At 42.7% G+C, this 18,231-nt stretch overlaps 2 long non-coding RNA genes across 2 annotated transcripts; one reads left to right on the top strand and one right to left on the bottom strand.

Annotated features, from left to right (window-relative positions):
* Positions 1 to 1,148: 1,148 nt before the first annotated feature.
* On the bottom strand, positions 1,149 to 3,391 carry LOC143412960 (uncharacterized). Its single transcript, XR_013093495.1, has 3 exons — positions 3,346 to 3,391; positions 2,354 to 2,397; positions 1,149 to 1,276 (listed from the first exon to the last, which is right to left on the bottom strand). It is a non-coding gene; the product is annotated as an uncharacterized LOC143412960 (long non-coding RNA).
* Positions 3,392 to 9,194: 5,803 nt separating this feature from the next.
* On the top strand, positions 9,195 to 11,236 carry LOC143412989 (uncharacterized). The gene is made up of 3 exons (XR_013093533.1): positions 9,195 to 9,302; positions 9,643 to 9,719; positions 11,020 to 11,236. It is a non-coding gene; the product is annotated as an uncharacterized LOC143412989 (long non-coding RNA).
* Positions 11,237 to 18,231: the final 6,995 nt, after the last annotated feature.

The raw sequence follows: 18,231 nt of genomic DNA, 5'->3' as shown, positions 1-18,231 counted from the left end.
ACAATAAGCAGACCTCAGTGCAAGAAAAAGAGTTTCCAACAGAGAAAAATCACAGAGGCCAACTTTGACATGAAAAGGTGTAAAAACAAGTACAAGATATTTACAATAAGCAGAACTCAGTGCAAGAAAGAGTCTTTCCAACACTGATAAGCATAAAGGCCAACTTTGACATGAAAAGGTTTAAGAACAAGTACAAGATATTCACAATAAGCAGACCTCAGTGCAAGAAAGAGTCTTTCCAACACTGAAAAAGCACAGAGGCCAACTTTGACATGAAAAGGTGTAAAAACAAGTACAAGATATTTACAATAAGCAGACCTCAGTGCAAGAAAGAGTCTTTCCAACACTGATAAGCACAGAGGCCAACTTTGACATGAAAAGGTGTAAAAACAAGTACAAGATATTCACAATAAGCAGACCTCAGTGCAAGAAAGAGTCTTTCCAACACTGATAAGCACAGAGGCCAACTTTGACATTAAAAGGTGTAAAAACAAGTACAAGATATTTACAATAAGCAGACCTCAGTGCAAGAAAGAGTCTTTCCAACACTGAAAAAGCACAGAGGCCAACTTTGACATTAAAAGGTGTAAAAACAAGTACAAGATATTTACAATAAGCAGACCTCAGTGCAAGAAAGAGTCTTTCCAACACTGATAAGCACAGAGGCCAACTTTGACATTAAAAGGTGTAAAAACAAGTACAAGATATTTACAATAAGCAGACCTCAGTGCAAGAAAGAGTCTTTCCAACACTGAAAAAGCACAGAGGCCAACTTTGACATTAAAAGGTGTTCAAACAAGTACAAGATATTTACAATAAGCAGACCTCAGTGCAAGAAAGAGTCTTTCCAACACGGAAAAATCACAGAGGCCAACTTTGACATGAAAAGGTGTTCAAACAAGTACAAGATATTTACAATAAGCAGACCTCAGTGCAAGAAAGAGTCTTTCCAACACTGATAAGCACAGAGGCCAACTTTGACATGAAAAGGTGTTCAAACAAGTACAAGATATTTACAATAAGCAGACCTCAGTGCAAAAAAGCGAGGTGGGGAGGGGGTACTCACCTTCCACTTCACTGACACGCATCAGCATCCAGTTCTTCATGAGAAGAGGGGGAGGATGAGAGGGCGATGTACTCACCTTTACTGACACGCTCGGTATCAGTGTCCCACGCTTCATCAGAAGAGATGGCGCTCAGGAGACTGTCATCAAGGATCCTGATGACTTCAGAAAAGTCTCGTTCTTGGGACGTTCAACAATGTAGTCAAGACAGCCTGTAAGGAAACAAAGTTTAAAATAACAGTAGGAATGTAGTAAGCACCCAGTGCTAAAGCTACAGGCTACATTCATATCAGACTGAATGACACTTTACTTGTTCATGTGAGAAGAAAACAAGATTTCAACTATGTCCACAATCATTAAGTGAAGCATCCAAATCTCTGCCAAGGCAGCTCACTCTGTGCACACTACACTTTTAAGGTAACAGTATTGTATTTTGTATACATTCATTTTGTTTATTTGTTCTTTTTAAACCTTTATGCAAACACTACGTTGGACTAGGTCATGGATAATAGGTACTGATTTGTAAAGAACTGGACATGAATAGCATACTGCAGTAAATTCATAAATAATTTAGCAGCTCATTCTCATATTTTTTTTAATTCTTTCATTAACGATGTAAAATATAACGAAACATTTAATCTCCCCATGTACCAATTCCATGTCCTAAATATTGCTAATACAAAAAAGGCAGTAGAACTCCACACACAATTTTAAAAATAAAACACATTTTTGTAACAGTTTGACTTCATGAATATTTTTTACTATGATTGATGTTTTCAATATTCTTTTTTATATTATTTCATTTTATTTTATTTATCATCGCATATGTAGCTGGGAAAAAGTTATAGTTTATTTAAATGAAGCCTTTGATCCAGAGAAGAAAATGATGTCAGGACCTACAGGGGACCTGGTGTGTTTACTCCTATATGTCCCTAACATTGTGAGGAGATGCTGTTACCATAGAAACCGATATACACATATACATATGTATATTTGGGGAGGGGGGCATTTTACGAATTTTAAGCTCATTTTAACCATTTCATTGGAAAAAAGTGTCAAATTTGAAGGCTTCAAATCAAAGTAAAACCTTTTTTCACATTCATACACCAGTCGGTAATAAATTCTACACCTCTCCTGGAAAATTTAAAGCATAAAAGCGATTTGCCAGGAAAAGTCTTAGAACACACTTATTTTGATCACATTAAAACGTGATATTCACACTGGAACCTGTAAAATTACTATAGTCATCTAGTGATTCTTGAAATAATTGAAGAAATTTTGAAATGTACCTGGTGGCTGTCGACGAGTCGGGGTCCACGATCTTCAAGCTTTGCTGTTATGATGAAACACAAGTACAAAAGATCCAAAGATGCAGTAGTTGTTGTTGCTTTGTAGTAAAATCCGCTTTCTGTAGAAATATTCTCCAAAAGTTATCTTTCCACAAGCTGAGCTTGGAGCAGGTCAAGACAAATCCAAGAGCAAGTGTAAAGGAACAGCTGGAACCTTGCGCAGCATTCATATACCAACAGCCTGCATGGTTACGGTTGCTAACATGCGTGTGCACGTGATATAACTATATGAACTGAGCCCATCAGTGTAATTTACAGTAAAGTTATGGTCATTTATAGTTACTGCCTTTGTCACCCTTTATGTGGGATGTCTAATAACCATGTAGGTATATCCAGAAATAAACACAGATATTAGAAAGCAGTAAGTCAGTACCTGAGATGTTTGTTTCAGTGAATAACATTAGCATAGCTCATGCTAATATTACAGCTTCACATTTTTCTTTTCAAAGGTAACAAAAACTTTGCGTTCTCGCTACTTACCATGCTGTAATACAGGTATATGCTAGCAATGACAACATTTAACAGATGTTTTTTAAATGCTAGCCGTGCTAATTAGCCTTAGGATCGCTTGAGGTCTTGTTTCCAGCTCTAGTTGTCATAAGGGAACTTAGGCCTGTGCGAGCCTTTGGCACGAAAATGAGTCTCGTAAAGCTCACTATTAAACTGACAAAAAGCCTTAGAACCTAGAAACTATTATTCTTACAACTGTGCTGTGTTTATGTTATAACATATAGCAAGAACCTATAACTATAATTGACATTTGACCTCACTGTATGATTATAGCTGTCAGGGTTCCTGGGTCGTTGACCCAGTGATTTCAGTTTGTTCATGTTCAGTTTGGTTCGCCACATTAATGTTCTCACTTCCTGTTTTTTCCCGTGTCAGCTTGTCTCCCGTGTCATTAGTCAGATTATGTTCAGCCCTGTACTCACCTGTTTCCAATCATTGTCATCATTCACCTGTGTATTTAAGTTCCTCGGTTTCACCAGTTCTCTGTCGTGTCATTGATGTTGATGTTCATGTCGTCCCTCCGTCTGTATGTTCAGTTAGTCAGCCAGCCATTCTTCCAGTCTTCCAGTCTTTCAGCCAGCCAGTCACTCCATCTGTCCTGCTTTGTTCACTCACCCTCCAATAAATCCCCTTCATTTCTGCACCGTGAGTCCAGCGTTTGGGTCCTCCTTCTTTCGTCCACGACCTCACCCTGAATGACACGACCCGTGCCACGAAGACACGATGTGGACCCAGCGGACTCGGACCTCTTCGAGCGGCAGGACGCAGCGCTCTCCATTTGGGCGGAAAAACTCAAGGAGAGACAGCGGCTCTTCGCGGAGCGAGAGCACGTCTTCGAGGGCACTCGCTTGGCTCTGGGCGGGCCTCGGAGACGCCGCGTTCCCCCACCTGCTGCCTCACCTGCACCGGAGCATTTGCCGCGGAGAGTGGACGTTTCACGCCGCGTTGCGGCCGCTCCCTCTCTCGCCGCTCCGCTCCTCGCTCACACACCTGCCGCCTCATTCGCCGGACCTCCACCATCGCCACGGCACAACGGCTACGCCTCCCACCTCGGCTCAACGGAGGCTACCGCGCCAGAGGCTCAGCTGTTTATCCCGGCCGCTTCCTCTTCCCGGAGAAAGCGGCGCACACGCCGCCATAAAATGGACTATTTACAGCAATTCCCCGTGGTGAGTTCCAGCGACTGTTTTCCACCCTCATTTGACTCTCCACTTCAAACCAATAGTAAACCCATCTCTGATTCATGGGACGTTTCCCTCCTAGAGGATGAAGTGGACTGGGAGGATTTTTTCTGCTCTGCTCCCCCAAAGACTGTTCAGTCAAAAACTGTAAATAGTGGTGGCAGAAGGACCAGAATAAATCCCAATAGACCTGTCAGTATCACTCACCCAGTCATCATTTCCACTCCTATCAGTCAGCTGACACCCACACCTGTGCCTGCTCCCAGGATGAGGGCAGCTGTGACCACGTATACCTCCACACTCACTTCTGTTCCTCGGGTGGGGGTGACTGGTGTCCAGCCACCCCCCGTGCCTGTCCCAGCACCTAGGCTGAGGGCGGCCAGAACCCAGCCTGACCCCCCTAGAGGCGAGGCAGAGCTAACCGGTTCAGCTGCTACTTCACCACTTCATCCACCTCCTAACCCAGCCTTTCACGCCCTCGCAGTATCCCTAGTTAGATTAGCTGAACTGTCCCCTGCCCAGGCACCAGCCTTACGAGCCCAAGCCGTAATTTTATCTCCGTCACTAGCTCACTCTTTAGCTCAGCCATTAGCCTCACCGGCCTCTGTTTATCCGTCAGTCTCCTTAGTCCAATCAGTTCCCTCACCTGCTGTCCAGTCTCCTGCTGCCCTCCAGTCAGTTCAGCCACCTGTAGCCCAGTCTCCACCTGTCCTCCAGTCACCTGTAGTCCAGTCTCCACCTGTCCTCCAGTCACCTGTAGTCCAGTCTCCACCTGTCCTCCACTCTTCTGTAGTCCAGTCGCCTCCTGTTTCCCAGTCACCTGTCCACCATCCCGTCCAGTTCCCGGACCTGCAGCCACAGCACCCAGAGCCAGCTGTGAGCCTTCCTGCTTCTCAGCCAGGGGTTTCCGCACCCTCTGGCCCGGCCGCTCCTCAGCCAGGGGTTTCCGCACCCTCTGGCCCGGCCGCTCCTCAGCCAGGGGTTTCCGCACCCTCTGGCCCGGCCGCTCCTCAGCCAGGGGCCTCCGCACCTACTGGCCCTGCCTGTCTCCGGCCTCAGCCTCAGCTGCACCCACGCCCGGCCCGGCCTCAGAGCCTTCGTCCGCTGCAGCCTCAGAGCCTTCGTCCGCTGCAGCCTCGTTTGGGTCTGGAGCTAAACGGCCATTTTCTAGACCGCTGGCTAGGCCACTGGCCGGGCGCCATCGCCGTCGTGGGCGGCCGACAGACCCTCTTCGCCTGAGTGGCCGCCGTCGCCTTCCGCACGGCCGGCCCCCCGAACTGTGTCCACGTCGCCGCCGTTGCCTTCCACGCGGTCGGCCCCCGGACCAGTGCTGTCGCCGTTGCCGTCCGCACGGCCGGCCCCCCGAACTGTGTCCACGTCGCCGCCGTTGCCTTCCACGCGGTCGGCCCCCGGACCAGTGCTGTCGCCGTTGCCGTCCGCACGGCCGGCCCCCCGAACTGTGTCCACGTCGCCGCCGTTGCCTTCCACGCGGTCGGCCCCCGGACCAGTGCTGTCGCCGTTGCCGTCCGCACGGTCGGCCCCCTGAACTGTCTCGTCTCGGCCACGGGCCGCGTGGACGCCCACCTGAACTGTCTCGTCTCGGCCACGGGCCACGGGGGCGCCCACCTGAACCGTCTTGGTGTGGACTCCGTCCCGCCGTCCTGGGCCCCCTCCGCCCACCCTGTTCTGGTTTTTTTTCTTTCTCTTTTGGCCGTCGGGTGCCGGCCTTTGGAGGGGGGGGTACTGTCAGGGTTCCTGGGTCGTTGACCCAGTGATTTCAGTTTGTTCATGTTCAGTTTGGTTCGCCACATTAATGTTCTCACTTCCTGTTTTTTCCCGTGTCAGCTTGTCTCCCGTGTCATTAGTCAGATTATGTTCAGCCCTGTACTCACCTGTTTCCAATCATTGTCATCATTCACCTGTGTATTTAAGTTCCTCGGTTTCACCAGTTCTCTGTCGTGTCATTGATGTTGATGTTCATGTCGTCCCTCCGTCTGTATGTTCAGTTAGTCAGCCAGCCATTCTTCCAGTCTTTCAGCCAGCCAGTCACTCCATCTGTCCTGCTTTGTTCACTCACCCTCCAATAAATCCCCTTCATTTCTGCACCGTGAGTCCAGCGTTTGGGTCCTCCTTCTTTCGTCCACGACCTCACCCTGACAATAGCAGCTGTGTGTTATGTCATGGCATGTTTTTAAAATGCCACCTGAAATTTAGGAGGGGGGTTCTTGAGAGTTTTGTACTTTCATCTGATAACACATACTGTTTATGTATATTTAACACAACAGGCAAGGGATTGTGGTATAATTAGAATTAACACAGATTGTGTAGTCTTTAAATAGACGAGCATTTTTAAAAGCACACATATTATTTGAACACTTCCGTAACTTATTTTTAGTTTTGCTGCACATAAGTTGAATGCAATTAAATCTCATTACCTTTTATTATCCTTGAACTTATTTCATTACACGTAATATAAACACTGCTTATTTAGAAAATAATAATTAAAACACTCCTTGTAATGCGTTAAAATCAGCCCAACTTTTATTTTCAAATTTAAAGCATTTCAGCCAACATACTGGACACTGTTCTGCTGAACAACACACATATTTCCAATATTGTAGCTGGTGTTACTTAATAATTTATTATTTTATTTGTCACACACTTTAAAACTTTAACTTTTCAATAAAACAAAGTCTCAGATTTAATTATTCTGAAACTAAGTTTAAGCTTCCCATAACTTTTTATTGCAAGTTACATTACTAATATAATAAATATAAAATGTTTTTATTGTTCATCCACAAGTGCAGTCTCTGGCTCAAACAACACAGAAGCTTGGTATGTTCATTTGTCAGTCGAGGCATTACTGCTTGAGTGCCTGTCATGAATTTAGCTCATCCAAATGCAATTGTCTGAAGAAAGTCTTTAACATTGTCCCAACTTCCCTTAAGTACAGTGGCAGTAGATGTGGGCTGGAGATGCAATGACCTTGAACCTGCAGGTGACCACACCATCTGTGATGGAGGGCTCATCTCTCCTGGTGTCCTGCAAGGAAACAACAATATTCTTTAGAACACCAAGTTATATTTGATCTACTTATTTCACTTATCTGTGGCCGGGTTGTGGGGGCAGCAGCCTAAGCAGAGAACTCCAGACCTCCTTTTCCACACCCACCTCCTCCAGCTTATCTAGGGGAACTCCATCATGTCTTGGGTCTGATTCAGGGCCTCCTCCTGGTGGGAGCTCGTCCAGTACACCTCACCTGGGAGACGCCCAGGAGGAATCCTTGTCAGATGCCAGAACCACTTTAACCTGCTCCTTTTGATGTGGATGAGAGAAAAATACAGAAAAAACCCAATAATCATATGATTTCTGATGAGCATGCGCTTTGGCAACAGTGGGAAGGAAAAACTCCATTTTAAAAGAAAGAATCCTCCAGTAGCACCAGGCTGAGGAAGGGACAGCCATCTGCCACAACCTGTTGGGATGAGCAGAGGAAGACAGGACAAAAGATAAAACTGAAGGCTCTGCCTTCCATTCTACTTTTAAATACTCTAGGAACAACAAGTAAGCCTGCAGTGTGAGAGCGAAGTGCTCTAATAGGGTGATATGGTACTACAAGGTCATTAAGATAAGATGGGGCCTGATTATTTAAGACCTTGTATGTGAGGTCTTAAATAATCAGGTCTTAAATAACACCCGGGGCTAAGCCCGGGTGTTTCAAATGTCTGGCTCCGCCTCTGAGCTGCAAGAGTGCACTGAGGATTGAGACAAAATATGGTCTACAAACCAGCATTATATTAGTTTGTATCAGATAGTCCTCCAGTGTGTTTATTTTTTGCTTTTATTATATTGTGCAGTTATTTGTTACCCTGAAATGCTTTATGCTTAACAACAGCTCACTATTTTAACTTATTTTTTAACTCTTGTGATCAGTATGACTAGATTGTGTGAGTTTCCATACTAAAAGAGTTGTAGTGATAAAATAATTGGCATGAGAGACACTGATTTTTGGCATGGTATACTGCAGAAGTTTTTTGTTTGTTTGTTTTTTTGCATAATTTACCTTTTAATTAAACTGCATTCCCTGTATTGTAACAAAACTAACATTGTTTATATGTCAGAAAATTAGCAAACATGAATAAATGGCGAAAACAATATAATTATAACATATATTTTTATTTTACTTATTTTAGGTCTGTGAAGCCAAACTTGATGCTGGGGATTTATTTTTGTCAGTGGAGTCAAATGGTAAGTTACAATTTGTGCATTTTGTCATATTGGAAACACCACAGATTATATTGTAACTTAACAAATGATATAAAGATTGTAGTGTCAGGGTACTTCTTAAGAAGTAATATTGCACTATTGATGATCGCATGCAGGTGGCATAAAGTAAATATTCAGACGTGCTACCAACACATGATTCTCTAACAGATCAATGGAGCAGACTGTTTAGGTTCTTGTGGTTGTAATAACATCCATAACTGAAGGTTTGTCATTAATTTATTTTCACAGGTCTAGATGATCACATCTGACTTTGTCATTTAAATGAGGTGGACTTTTTTGGGTAAATTGCTGTCCACTACATATACACAGAATGTGCACAGTATTTCAGATATAAAAAGCGAGTATGTAATGGACTCGCTGGCTTTAATGTAAAAAGCCTGTTGTGTAACTTTAATGAGGCAGTTGGACTAAAGCAATGTGTTGCTCATCAAGGTAAACATCTGAGGAATAAGGAAATTGTTACTTGTCCTTTTACTCAGTGTTCTTTTAATCACACATTTACTAAAGTTTTACATCACATAAGTCATTTTCACAATCATTCTACTTTAAAAGATTTCAAGACAGAGCTTATTGTTCTCTGAACTTCCTTGTTCGCTGAACGGCAGGTAAAGTGCATCTTTTTGTTTGTTTGCTTTTGTGTGTTTGTGTTTTCTCTAATGGGCCTGAGATTAAGCCTCAGTTTGCTTAAATTTGGGTCTCAAAGAATCTTTTTTTTATTCTGCCTGTACTCCCCACCCCTCTTCTTCTGTTGCTCAGGTTGAAGCAGAATTTGCCCGTCTTACATCTGTTGACCTGAAAGGGTTCCTTTTTGCTGTGCTTGACCATTATGGAGAGGTTCGTGGAGCTGTACAAAATCAAGAGCGGCATAGGACTAGGCTCATAAAATGCTCATAAAATGCTTCGGTGATGATGTAAGTGTTCAACTGCGAAATCTAATCCTTTGTTTAAGTTTCAGGTTATCCAGTTCAACTGATGAACTCATTGAAAGAAAGCTGATAAGCAAAGTCTGTCATCATATTTTCACATTTAGTACATTTAGTGTGGTAACTTTTACAGAATCTGTGTATATTGGTGGTAGGTTGGATATCATATTCTACTTGAATGTCCTGATAAGCCTGATTCAAAATCTCCAATGATAATCATATATTGATGGAATTATGTATCAAAAAGCTGTGAATTTGGAGCTGTCTGCATGCTTCATAAACACTGTTTAAAAAGTGTTTTTGTTTTCTTTTTGACTTCTTTGACCAGAGCCCTACACAAAGGAAGAGGACAGAGGGCCTCATCTTCTAAAGGAAGATCCCTCACACACTCTCAAGACTGTGAAGGTTAGCATTGTTTCTTTTAGTAAATTTAATAATGACAGCACCACAGTGGATTTTAAATTAAACACGTGGCATCTATTGTTTCATAGATGCCACGTGTTTAGAACATGTGTTCTTCCTCACCAAATGTATTATTACAAGATCTTTGACACTGGATTTGGTCTGGGTTTCAGAGAAACTAACTGGCAAGCTAGCATTGATATTATTAGTGTCTTGTGTTTATTCATGTCTTCACCAGGGTCTTTGACATTTCGCTGCTGTACTGTTCACTTCAGCTTTACGTTTGATTTCTCACATTGTATATAGTAATGGCTGAGATATTAGGACATTTAAGGGCCTGCAGTGGCTGCTACAGCTGTGGGGGGCAATACTTTGGTGAAATGTCCTGGACCCTGGAAAAGAGACTGTGTAGACTGGGTAAGCAATTAAAGGTTACTGGCCCAGAGTCATTGGGCAGCTGGGTAAAGGTGGATGTTGATATTCAGTGCCAGTTATGCAACGTGTCCAGCCATGTCTATATGCTCTTTTTTTCATGATGTTAATATAAGGGAAAAAATAAACTTTAATCAATAAACTGATTAAAGAAGCATTGTCTATGGAGCCACAATCTGATCCTGTAGTGTAGCTGCAGTTTGCACATTTCATGTATTCTCAGACAGATTTGGTTTAGAGCACAGCCAATATTTAGCGTAAGTAGATTTAAATTCACACACACTGGTGATGGCAGCTACATTGTAGCCACAGCCACCCTGGGGCGCACTGACAGAGGCGAGGCTGCCGGACACTGGCACCACCGGGCCCTCTGACCACCACCAGTAGGCAATAGGTGAAGTGTCTACCCAAGGACACAACGACTGAGACCGTCGGAGCCGGGGCTCGAACCGGCAACCTTCCGATTATAAGACGAACTGTCAACTCTTGAGCCACGATTCAGTCATCCACCCATGTGTGTGAATGACTGGATGTGTAAAGCGCTTTGGAGTCCTTAGGGTACTAATAAAGCGCTTTACAAATACAGGCCATTTACCATTTTAATTGAAAATTTTGTTTGAATTCTGCAATTGAAGACATGCTCAGTTATTTATGAACATGGTCTTTGTTTAAAGCAAGAAATGGATTTGTAACATGGGGGTGCATATCTCATTCTGAAAAAACTTTAACAACTAATAAGTGTTACCCAAAGCCAATCAGCATCAGCCAAGGTATCGGTATGGCTCTTCTTTGGAAAGACATGAATTCTTAAGCACGAGGGATATTGTGTAATTGTAATTGTGTAATTTTTTGTCTTTGAACCCTTTTATAGCCGACAGGTATTGAAGACACGCTTTCTAAGAGGATGAAAGTTGCCATTGTGATGGTGAAAGAAGAAGACATCATCGATGTGTTGGTTGTCGTTGAGACAGTAATCCTGTCTAATCTGAGGGATGTCTCAAGTGCCATTTCCATGCTGATGGGCCTTCTCTTTGCCCTCAACATAGACTATCCAAAGGAACTTAAGGGCATCTTTGAAGTCATTCAGAACATCCTAATGAACATTGGTGGAAGGCAGTGCTTCTCACTAGTGCATGGTCCAAGAAACAGACTCTTGCAGAACGCCATACAGAACTGTAATTGTATGCTCACAGCATACAATTGCCTTAGTGTTAAGGACAGTTTTTATTTTACTGTTTGTTTTTTTATTCTTGCAAGTTCTCATTCTCACTTTTGCATGTCACTAAATGACTACACTTTACATTCCAGATTAGACAATTACTCATTTGTTCATGGTTTAAGAAACTTATGTGAACAACAATATAATGGTGGACTCTGCAGATGCTTATCTCATCAAGTCAGTAGTTTTCCCTTTGTTTTGCAATTGAGCAGACTCAAACTAATGTTGCTGAAATATTCATATTATCAAATGTTTCAGAAACATGCACTCATTTTCAGAGATATTGGTTCTGTGGAATTTGTTGCAATTGTAAACGAAGACAAATACAAGAGTTTGATGTCTTAGTTGTTATAAACTGATCTTTACTGTCACTTATCAAAGGTTTTGTACTATTTTAATATTTCAAGTTTTATGCTAACAGGTGTGACTGAGCACAATGAAGTTTAAAAATTTTGCAAATGTAAAGAATAACTTTTCTAAAATAGCAAGTGTCCCGTTGATACATTACAATAATGCAGACTTTATGTTGTTACTTCACAAGAATCACTACTGCTCCTAGAGTATTGGTCAGAATTTAATCTTCACCCAAACTGGGCTCAAGCCCAAGTTCAAATTTATTGTTTCACAGCGAGCAACTTTTGAGTTTTGATGGATTGTGAGCCTGATGAGTTACGTCACTGATTTCTCTGTTTCTCAGATGACTAAGATGGCACAATAAAGGTTGAATGTTGCGTGCTCATGAGTAATTGTCTTGTCATGTTCTTAAAACAAACTTTCTGCCTGAATTGATCAGATACACTTTAATGGAATCTGTGGGTTTTTCTTTCTTTCTGTAAACAACAGAAAATTTAAAGGAATGTAGATATTTAAACCTGAGATCTAAGATAAACCTAACAGGTAGTTTTGCTGAAATGGATGTTGGAAAGCTAAAAAAAAACTTAAGATGTTCAATACACATTTTTCTTTACATCCAGTCAATCAACTCTGATAATTAAAATGAAACTGATTTACAAGTTCACTCAGATACCTTAAGGAGCTCAGTTAATTAATAAACTTAAATCAGAATCAGAATCAGAATACTTTATTGATCCCTGGGGGAAATAATTTTTTGTTACAGTGCTCCATTATAAACCAACATTAAGACAAGACAGACAATACACTAACTAAGAATAGTACAATATATACATATATATACATACATACATACATAAGTCACTCATAAATAAATAGCTTAAAAAGAAACATGTGTAGTTATAGCAGTAACCAGTGTGTTAAGTGGATGCGTTGTACAGGGAGCCACAGGCAGGAAAGATTTCCTGTGTCGTTCAGTGGTGCTTTTTGGTAATCTCAGTCTCTCACTGAACGAGCTCCTGTGACTGATCAACATGTCATGGAGTGGGTGGGAGGTGTTATCCAACATTGTCTTTATCTTGGACAGCATCCGCCTCTCTGACACCACCTTGAGGGAGTCCAGCTCCATCCCCACAACTTTGCTGGCCTTACGGATTAGTTTATTGAGTCTGTTGGCATCTGCGACCCTCAGCCTGCTCCTCCAGCATGCAACAGCATAGAGGATCGCACTGGCCACCACAGACTCATAGAAAATCCTCAGCATTTTCTGGCAGATGTTGAAGGACCTCAGTCGCCTCAAAAAATAAAGACGACTCTGGCCCTTCCTGTAAAGTGCTGTGGTGTTTTTAGCCCAGTCCAGTTTATTGTCAATGTGAACTCCAAGGTATTTATAGTCCTCCACAATGTCAACACTTACCCCATGGATTGAAACAGGGGTCAAGTGTTTCCTGGTCTTCCTGAAGTCCACGATCAGTTCCTTGGTCTTTGCCACGTTGAGCTGCAGATTATTCTGCTCACACCACGTGACAAAGGAGTCGACCACAGCCCGGTACTCTGTCTCATCATCCCTGCTGATGCATCCAACCACCGCAGAGTCATCAGAAAACTTCTGAAGATGGAGGTCTCTGTGCAGTGGCTGAAGTCTGTGGTGTAGAGGGTGAAGAGGAAGGGGGAGAGGACAGTCCCCTGTGGTGCCCCTGTGTTGCTGATCACCTTGTCAGACACACACTGTGGGAGACGTACATATTGTGGTCTTCCTGTCAGGTAATCAACAATCCAGGACACCAGAGAAGCATCCACCTGCATCGCTGCTAACTTATCACCCAGGAGGGTCGGCCTGATGGTGTTGAAAGCACTGGAAAAGTCAAAAAACATGACCCTCACAGTGCTCGCCGGCTGGTCCAGATGGGTGTAGACACGATTGAGCAGGTAGATGATGGCGTCCTCTGTTCCGAGACGAGGCTGATAAGCGAACTGAAGGGGATCCAGATGTGGTCTTACTATGGGTCGCAGCTGGTCCAGGATGAGCCTTTCCAGGGTCTTCATGATGTGGGAGGTCAGTGCCACGGGCCTGTAATCCTGGGGGCCACTGGGACGTGGCGTCTTTGGTACAGGGACGAGGCATGATGTCTTCCACATCACCGGGACCCTCTGCAGACTCAGACTCAGCATAAACAGTTTATGAAAGACTCCACACAGCTGGGGGGCACAGGTCTTGAGGACGAGGGGACTCACTCCGTCTGGTCCAGCAGACTTGCCTGAGTGAAGTCTCCTCATTTGCATCTCAACCTGGTATTGAGTGAAGGTGATGGGTGGGGGAGGGGTGTCAGGACTCTCACAGGAGGCAACATGTGAAGAGAGAGGCTGGCACAGTGGTGTGGCTCTGGATTCCAGGCTGACTGCAGGTGAGGTTGTGGGGGTGGGAGCAGACACTGTGGTGTCGAATCTATTGAAAAACAGATTCAACTCGTCGGCTCTATTCTCACCTCCCTCAGCTCCCCTGCTGTTGGTTGGCCTGAATCCAGTGATGGTCTTCATGCCCCTCCACACCTCTCTCATGCTGTTCTGCTGGAGTTTCCACTCCAGCTTCCTCCTGTAATTGTCCTTAGCCTCTCTGATCTTGTCCTTTAGTAACACCTGGATCTTCCTCACCTCCTCTTTGTTGCCCCCTCTGAAAGCCCTCTTCTTGTTGTTGAGGAGGGCTTTGATGTCCTTAGTCACCCACGGCTTGTTATTTGGGTAACAATGAACAGTCTGAGCTGGAACAATGGAGTCGGTGCAGAAAGTTATGTAGTCTGTGATACACTCAGTAAGCCCATTGATGTCCTCGGCATGAGGCTCACAGAGTGTTTCCCAGTCGGTCACCTCGAAACAGCCCTGTAGTTCCGCTATTGCCTCCTCTGACCACCTTCTAAAAGTCCTGGTGGTCACAGGTTCCCTCCTCACAATTGGCACATAGCGGGGGGTGAGGTGAATCAGGTTATGATCTGACCTACCAAGTGGGGGGAGGGAGGAGGAGCTGTATGCATCCTTGACGTTAGCATACAGTAAGTCTAAAGTTTTCTCTCCCCTGGTGGGACAGTCCACATATTGTTTGAATGTTGGTAGTGTATTGTCCAGTGATACATGGTTGAAGTCACCCGAGATCACAATAAAGGCACTCGGGTGCTGAGTCTGTAGCCGAGCTATGGCAGAGTGGATAGTGTCACATGCAGCTGTGGGGTTAGCAGAGGGGGGAACATAGACAGCCACCAAGATGACGTGAGAGAATTCCCTGGGTAAATAATACGGCCTGAGTCCAACAGCACGCAGTTCAGTGTCCGGGCAACAAATCCTTTCTTTGACTGTTATGTTGGCAGGGTTACACCACCGGTTGTTAACTAAAACAGCAAGCCCACCTCCTTTCCGCTTACCGCTAGCGATGCTGTCCGTGTCCGCCCGAACAGTGTGGAAGCCTTCCACGGAAGCATTCTCATCGGGAATGTCCTGGTGCAGCCATGATTCGGTGAAACACATCAGGCTACACTCTCGGTATTCCCTCTGACTCCGTACCAGTGCTGAGAGCTCGTCGATTTTAATTGCCAACGATCGCACATCAATCAACTTAGCTAACAGATTATGTTAGTTAAGCTAAAATAGATTCCTAAGTTAAAAGAACTACTAAAGTATTTGAATTAACTAAAAAACCCAAGTCAACTGAACTAGGACAAGAGTTTAAACAATAGATTATTTTAATTTATCTGAAAGGGTTTTCCCAAGTAAAAATGACAATTAAAGGAGTTGAACTGACTAACAAATCTCAGTCAACTAAACTAAGACGAAAGTTTAGACAACATGTGATTTTTCATCAACATAACATTTGGTTGTGTTACAAGAACAAACTCTATTTCTTGACTTAACTTAAATTTTTAAGGCAGCCCTTTACCTGATATTTTTAAGTTGAAACAACAAGTTATATTTTACAGTGCAGGATTCAAATCATGAATACATAATGGGCTTGGATTTACAACATTATAAATGAAATGCGCTCTATTTGGGCCGATGGCGCGATATGGCAGCCTCGCTTCTGTCAGTCTGCCCCAGGGCAGCTGTGGCTACAACTGCTGCCTCCACCAGTGTGTGAATGCGAGAGTGACTGAATAGTGGTATTGTAAAGCGCTTTGGGTGCCTTGAAAAGCGCTATATAAATCTAATCCATTAAATCAAATTATAAATTTTAAATTGGCATTGATCCCTTTACCCCGAGTGTATATATATCTATATATATCTATATCTATCTATCTATATATGTATATATATATATATATATATATAGATAGATAGATAGATAGATAGATAGATAGATAGATAGATAGATAGATAGATAGATAGTATACTCATTGTTTGTTCAATAAAGTTCCTAAAAACAAACAAACAAAAAACAAAAGCAAAATGTAACGTTCGAAGCATTAGAGTCGGTCACGGCTTCAAAATAATGGAAAACCACATGTCCACAGTGACATCTGCTGGCCAATTTGATTAACGCCACATATTGATAATGCTGTTCTGTGAAACACTGACGCAGACAAGCCCTGCACAATTCCAAGCAGAACTACTTATAATACCAGACAGTCAATAATGGCAATGAGTACATGTTTTGGAGAAACTCCCACACAAACAAAGAAAGAGCAATACTGAGACTGTTAAAGACAGCAGGTTATGATCGTAATAAACTGCGCTTCAACAAAATTCTCCCTCTGTTAACATTTGTGTTGTTCACAGTAACTCAGTGTATAAATTAAATCATACAGAGAGTAGACTGCTGGGGTTACTGTAATAACCACACAGGCTTCCAGCTGTTTAGGGCCTCGGCCGGCTTCGTTTTTGCTCACAGCCCTCAAAGACCGGATGTGTTTGGTTGATTTTTAAGTTTTCTGGGAGTTATCAGGTTTGTTCTCCACACTGTCAAGTAAAGTTAGAAGCTGGTATAACATTTGCTTTTATTTTAAATTAATTTTAAAAATATTCTTTTTTTTTTTTTTTTGGCCTGTCCCATTTGGTTCTTTAGCCATCAGAATTGTTGTCTGAAGACCAACAAGGACACCCAATGGATTTACTTTGCCAAATGGATCATCGTGGTAGGTTTGAGTACACAGACCGTCCACTGGACGCCGTTAACTTGCCCACCCTCAAGGCCCTATATATATGTGTGTGTTATGAGAGTGTAAGTAATGTGGATGTCTAAGTTGTGAGATAAAATTGAGGCACAGGTGGCCAGAAGGAGACAGAGAGGGGGGGAATGTCTCCCCTGCACCCTTGTGCAACATATTCATTTAAATGAAATGTGTTTTCCTTCTTTGTAAAAAATTAACATTTATCATGTTTTCATTGGCCAATTCTGACCAATCTTAAGAGTCCATTTCACACATTATCTTTAAACTCTGCTGTGCAACCTCTGAACCATGAAGGAACTTTCCTTAAATTTCTATTGCTGTATCTTGTAACACTGGCATGATGTTTGCAGCCTCCTGTTGTGTATGAGATGTTTGAAGTGAATAAAAAAGGGAAAAGAAAAATCTGTCATTTCGAGTGTGGGTTTTTTTCTAGATTTTATTTTTACAGTATAAATATTTTACTTATGGCAGCACAGTATGTGGGTAACAGGTTATCATGAGGATGAAGTCACTTACTGCTGCAAATAAGATTTTCTGTTGAAAGCAACAGACTCCTCCTGTTCTATTTTGTCCTTGAAAGCAGAGGCAGTTTTATTAAGACATTTTAATTAATTTACAGCACAGAGTGCCTCTCTCTCTCTGCTGATATGAGTTAATGGAGCTCACCCACCAGTCTGTTTTTCTCGCTTCCTCTCATCTATATGACAGTAATCTTTAAATAAGATATTTATATATCAATCTAATATTTATTTAATTACACTTTTGATTCCAGTGTTTAAGTGATTGGATTGTCTATATTGGTCTTCACAATCCACAGCAAAAATAATAATGAAAGGTGGGGTATTGTTTCTTTTACACATGCACCTATAAAAATCAAAGCAGTAGTATCAAAAACATTAACTCAGCACAGATGACTCTGTTTCATGGAAAAATGGCACTGCCTAAAGCAGCAGGTACACCACCTGGAATAATAAGTGTAATAAGAAAAAGTGTGTAGTCAGCACTTTGTGTAGATGTCTCAAAGTTGGGAGCACAGTGCCAAAACTCTGTCCTAAAAGTTTTCTCTCAGTCTTCATAATGAGGGTTTTGAGGCAAGCTCCACTGATTATGATAGTAATACTGCGATCTTCATGAAATGAACTGAGCTGTCTTTGACTTTGACCATGACTTACTCACCTGTAGTGTGTAAAGACACCACTAAAGCTGAACTGAACTGCTGCATTTGACTTGCTATCTTTTCAGTTTTCCTTCCATTGCTTTCACAGTAACTTCCAATGTGTGTTACAAAGTAGCTGCTTACACATAACCATCCAGGAAACTGACTTCTTTAGACTGTGCCACTCTGAGCAGTAACAGATGA

The sequence above is a fragment of the Maylandia zebra genome, linkage group LG16 (assembly GCF_041146795.1).
Source record: "Maylandia zebra isolate NMK-2024a linkage group LG16, Mzebra_GT3a, whole genome shotgun sequence".
Classification (NCBI taxonomy): domain Eukaryota; kingdom Metazoa; phylum Chordata; class Actinopteri; order Cichliformes; family Cichlidae; genus Maylandia; species Maylandia zebra.
This window is presented reverse-complemented; position numbering and strand designations above follow the sequence as displayed.